Raw genomic sequence first — 5,617 nt, 5'->3', positions numbered from 1 at the left:
GCATGTGTGGGCTGCAGGGGTTCCTGGATGCTCCCCCTCACCCTTTGCTCCACACATAACTGACAACCTGTGCTCACTTCCTCCCAAGCCTCAGTTTCCCCCTGTGCCTCACTTTCCCTGAAAGGTTGGGTTTTTGGTTGCAGCCGTGTTGGTTTAAGGACATAGGCAGGCAAGGCATAGACAGGCAAGGTTCTTTGGGTAGATGTGATATCTTTTATAAAAGCAAATCTACCCAAAGAACCTGCCTGCCTATATACTTTTATTTTATAAAAGATATCACATCTACCCAAAGAGCTTTGCCTGCCTTTCCCTAAAAGGGAAATTTAAGCTGATAGCCCCCCACATCTACTGTCTCCATTACTACATAACAACCAGCTGTGTCCTCACTAGACACTCATTTGCAACCCTTCATCTTCCCCCCACCTCAATACCTAGAAGAAGGGTCCGGGTACCTCCCTCACGTCTGGCCACCTTAAGCTGGCAGAAAACGTGGGCATCCACAGGTAACTCAGCCTCCTGGAAACCCAGAAGGGGTTGTGTGTGTATGGGGGCACAAAGCAAAAAGGGGCCAGGTTATCAATGGGCACTCCTCTTTCTACTCATGCCCTTGCCTGGGGCCATATCAGAATTGGCAGGCATTGAGATCATAATGGCCAGAACTTCAGGTGGTGTAAAAGGGTGTACCCTGTGACCTCAGAGCAGCTTGACTAGTTCAGGAGCTATACTGTTCTCAGTGGTGGCAGATGATAAAACAAGGAGCAATGGTCTCAAGCTGCAGCAAGGGAGGTTCAGGTTAGATATGAGGAAGAACTTTTTCACTAGGAGGGTAGTAAAGCACTAGAACAGGCTACCCAGAGATGTGGTGAAATACCCATCCTCATAGGTTTTTAAGACCCAGCTAGACAAAGCCTTGGCTGGGATGATCCAGTTGGGGATAGTTCTGCTTTGAGTAGGGGTTTGGACTACATGTGACCTTCTGAGGTCCCTTCCAACCCTCATTTTCTATGATTTTATGACCTGCCTTTGAGGGTTCCTTGTATTATGTATATGAAAGCTTTCCCTGGCACAGTGATCTCACCCTCATGTAAAATGTAATCCCCCATACCTAACACTCTACCATGTTCCCATTTATGAACCAGTTGCACCTCAGCTGTAGAGCTCATAGATACTTAGGATCCCTGTTTCTTAGGAAATTATGACACTTAGTCAAACTGCTTCATTACAATACAATCAGGGGAAACTTTGATCTAGAACAGGGGTGTCAAGCATGACCTGCAGAACTGTTCTGTACAGCCTGCCAGGCTACCTGCAGAATTTGGGGGGAATGTCCTGTTGTAGGGTCCCCAGGCCCAGTGGGGCCTGGCTGTTTGTGACAATGGGGCTGTGCTAGGTCTGTGCTGACACAATCCCATTTACCCTGCAGACACTTGGCCAGCTGTTGCCTCCTCCCTGCCACTACTGTCCCTGGACCTCTGCTGCTGCCTCCCCGTTGCTGTCATTGCCAGACTCCCACCACCACTCCTGAACCTGCTGGGTTGCAGCCACTGGCTCCACAGATCTGGCCCAGGAGGAGGCTGTGGTCTGGATCTGGCCGAGGGACTGGGATCAATTTGACACCCCTGACTTAAAAAACAAAGGAAGGTACTCCAGACAGAATTAAGTAGTGGCTGTCCTTAATTGATTGTAAAGATGAAACAGAATCAGAGAACATTTTAACTCCTGTATGATGTCATCCTGTTACATATTACTGGTATCCATGTAAGTTATGTTGCCATAAAAGTAATAGAAACAGGAAAAATAAATGAAACTTGGAATGCAAAGCTGAAATAAAAATAGGCCAGTTAAAAAAAATATCCAGGGAAACTTTGGTTGAACTCAACATATTCTTGTGAAAAATTTTGGTTTTCTCAACGCTGCTTGAATGAATGAGAAACTGTTTCACTGAAAATTTTCCAGCTGGCTCAACTCTGCTGTGGATTTCTACTGACTCCACACAAGGTCAACTCTTTCTCAATTAAGTCTACTAGTGAAGACAATGGCAATGCTTCTGATTCACACCAGTCTTACTGGAGTTTGGCCTGGTGTTAGCAGTGCGCAGCTGGTCTTAGGAAAACACATTGGCTCAGCTGGCTCCAGGTCATGTTTCACTGTAAATACCCCTAAGGCAGTCAGAATGCAGTATAACAATTATCAAGCAGGGCTGTAACGGAGGGCATAAAAATAACCAAGGCTATGATCAGACTAGTGCCATTTTATATGCTCCCAGTGCCCTTCTCATTATTGCTATTCCTGACATTCTTACCCAGTCCAGCTTAAGCATTAATATATTTGAGAACTAATTAACAGGGATGTAACTGGGCAGTTTTGTGTCCTGGGTGGTGGCATGGTAGCCTTTATTGATGGTGGCATGGTGGCCAGGAGACTAGTGGTGGGAGTTGCTATTTTTGGCTTCCCCCCAAGCTGGCATCCAGGGCTGGTGCCTGAGTCACCATCACTTAGTTATGTTACCGCAATTTAATATCTAGATCAATCACTCATTATTAGCTAAGCATTGGCCAATCTTCTATTCATGCTTCAAGAAATACTGATTTACTTCATCCAGATTATCATCACTTTAGCGCTGAAGAAAACACACATATAGAGGCACGGGGCTGAACTTCATCTCACTTAAGACATGAACACATGTAAAGCTTAGACCGGTTAAACACAACTTAAACCACGAGCAGACAGATGTACAAGGCAGCTTAGACCAATTTAAACCTCTTGCAAAGGTTCAAAAATGTGCCTGAGAAATTGGAAACCATTTTGAACTGGCGCTACATGAAGCAGTTCAGTGTTACAATGGACACTAAGCATTCCACGACTAGGATTGGGTTAGCCCTCCAGACTCCCACAGTGCATTGCTCCTCATCCCCCACCACCCACTGTGGCAACTGGCTGTTCTGGTATGTCACCAGAACTCTACTGCCCCTGGGATCAGTCACTTGGCCAAGCCCAATACAGGTAAGGGCTGGACAAGGCCGGCCCTGCTCCTTATACAGAGGCAGGGCAAAGAGCCTCCCGGACCTGATTGAACCCTGCATCCTACAGGTCTGGCAAGTCTTTGGAGGCAGAGCCTCCTAAGTAAATAAAGGAGATGCGTGACCAGCACGCAGCAGATGCATCAAGGGACAGCGAAGCAGCAGAGGGGCTAAGAAGGGCTGGGGACAGCTGTCCAGCAGGCAGCAGCTGTGGCTCAGAAGAGCCCCCAACAACTCCCTCGGCAGGACCTGGGGCGGCGAGCAGCTTCGGCTACAGCCCCAGTCAGTGCACAGCACAGTGCATGGGGCAGACCCTGGGAGCTGCAGAAGGCAGCTTGGGTCCCCGGATACTTGGTGCACATAACAGTGCACGGGGCCACCAGACCCTGGGAGCCACATGCGGTGGCTTGGGTCTGCTTCACTCGGCATGCAGCTGAGAACCCCAGTGCACATGGTGATACACAGAGTTGCCTGACCCTGGGAGCCACATGTGGCGGCTTGGGTCTGCTACACTTGGCGTGCAGCCAAGGACTCGGTGCACGTGATGGTGCACAGCATCCCAAACCCTGGGAGTGGCACTGGGTCACTCGGGTTTGCAACCCCCGCCCTGGTGTGAGGCTGGGCACCCAGGAGGCACCAGTGCAGTGCAGCTGAGGTCCCCCAGGGCCTGGACTTCGGGACCCACACAAGGCGGCCCGAGCCCCAATGAAAGGCAGAAGGCGAGGCCTGGGTTTTGGTACCCGCACAAGGCGGCCCGAGCCCCAATGGAGGACAGAAGGCAGGGCCCCAGGTGGCCCCGACAAGGCACCTGTGGCTCTGGGAGCCTCTCCCGGTCTCCTCCCCAGATCCGTGAGTACCCAGGAAACGGGTCCCCACAAGGGAGCAAGCCCTGAGAGGGGGGTCCCAAGAGATCAGTGACCGGGGGGCGGAGGGGCCCATCAGGGGCTGAGAGGTTACTAGGTCTTCCCTGAGATGCCTAACCCTGCCATTTTTCCCGTAGGAGAGGTGCCAGGGTTAGGCATCTTAGGGAATGCCCAGTGGATCCTGTCATGTGGGTACCTGGAAGAGGGAGAGGAGCACGGGACTTGTGCTTCATATTCTGTAAATAGTTACTTATGTATTGTTATCCTTTAATGTGACCTGGGTTATATCATCTATTTAAGATTTGCCTGTATTTACTTGTTGTTGTTGTTCTTGTCTAAACTTACCTGCTGATACCTGTATTAATCTGCCTTTGGTGTACTTACTGGTTGCTGACAGCTGCAAAGTACATCAACAAGACTATTCACATGTACCTGATTAAGCATTGGGTTAAATCTTCAGAGGCTCAGGGCCCTATTTAGGACAATAATAACTCCTGTTCTTCATGACCAAAGTAGTTAGGGCACACAATTTGATTTGGAAACATGACTAACAGGCTTTGTTCAGAAAGTTTTGCAGGACTCCAATTAAAATCTCATGGAGCTGTAATATGTGAATATGGCAGGTACTTTCTCCTTTCTACCCATAACGGTCATGTTTAATTTCCTTTCATCCCTTGTACAAATACATTAACATTCTGTCTTTAATTATGTGATCATCAAAGAGCAATTTTCATTTAATCTAATGTAATGTACACTTCATTAAGATAATTTTTTTTTGTTGTGCTAGATCTATGCGCGCACTAGGTCTGGCATTACTCTGTGTACATAGTACAAAGAGAGCATAGAAAAAAACTGCTGATAAGAAAAGTCCACAGAAAGAAGAAATGCAAGTGATACATTGCATATGCAGCATAGAAGATGAGGATAATAGTGCAAGGCAATATCTCTTGGTTTATTTTTAGACTAACAGTTAGATGACAGTAGTATCTCTTTCAAAGGTGTAGACCAAGGGTTTCAAACTCGTCTGGTCTATGGTCTGGATAAGTGGTGCGGGGCTGGTCCACAGACTGGATGAATGGTGTGTGGTCAGCCTTGTAGGCCAGATCGGGTCCATATACCTACCCCTCCTGTCAGATCCAGAGCATGCAATAGCAACCCTAGCCCTTCAGGACTACATGGCATATAGCAGCTGTGCAGGGCCAATCTGGGATGCATGATACACATGGCACTTACTGCAGCCAGTTGGGGACCTGCACTGCACACAGGGTCTACCCTGGAGTGGCTGAGGCGGTGGGGGGTGGGGGGAGCACCATGTGCAGCACAGGTCCCAGGCCAGCCAGAATGGGCACCATGTGGGATGCACATCCCAGGCCCTGTGCTCAAGACCAGTCTGGCATGTGCCAGCTGTAGCTTCTGCGTCAACTCTGGACTCAAGAGCAGCACTCTGGACCCAAGGGTTTCTTGGGCTGTATCTTTGACACCCCTGCTGTAGATACTCCTTGCTCCTACAGAAAGAACCACAAAATTCTCGGGGACTTCCTCAGAAATAAAAGGGGGCTGGAAGCCATTAGCAGCTATACTTCATGAAAGACATCGGATAATCCTAAACCTTTCAGTGTTTTTGCTGTCCTTATTCAGGGAGACATGAGCTTTGATTTAGCAGGCAGTTTTACCCACAGAAGGACTTTTGGCTCTGTGTTAGGTGCTGTACATCAGCAAAATAACTAGGGGGTG

The sequence above is a fragment of the Gavialis gangeticus genome, unplaced genomic scaffold (assembly GCF_001723915.1).
Source record: "Gavialis gangeticus isolate Ggan-Ray unplaced genomic scaffold, GavGan_comp1, whole genome shotgun sequence".
Taxonomy (NCBI): Eukaryota; Metazoa; Chordata; order Crocodylia; family Gavialidae; genus Gavialis; species Gavialis gangeticus.
This window is presented reverse-complemented; position numbering follows the sequence as displayed.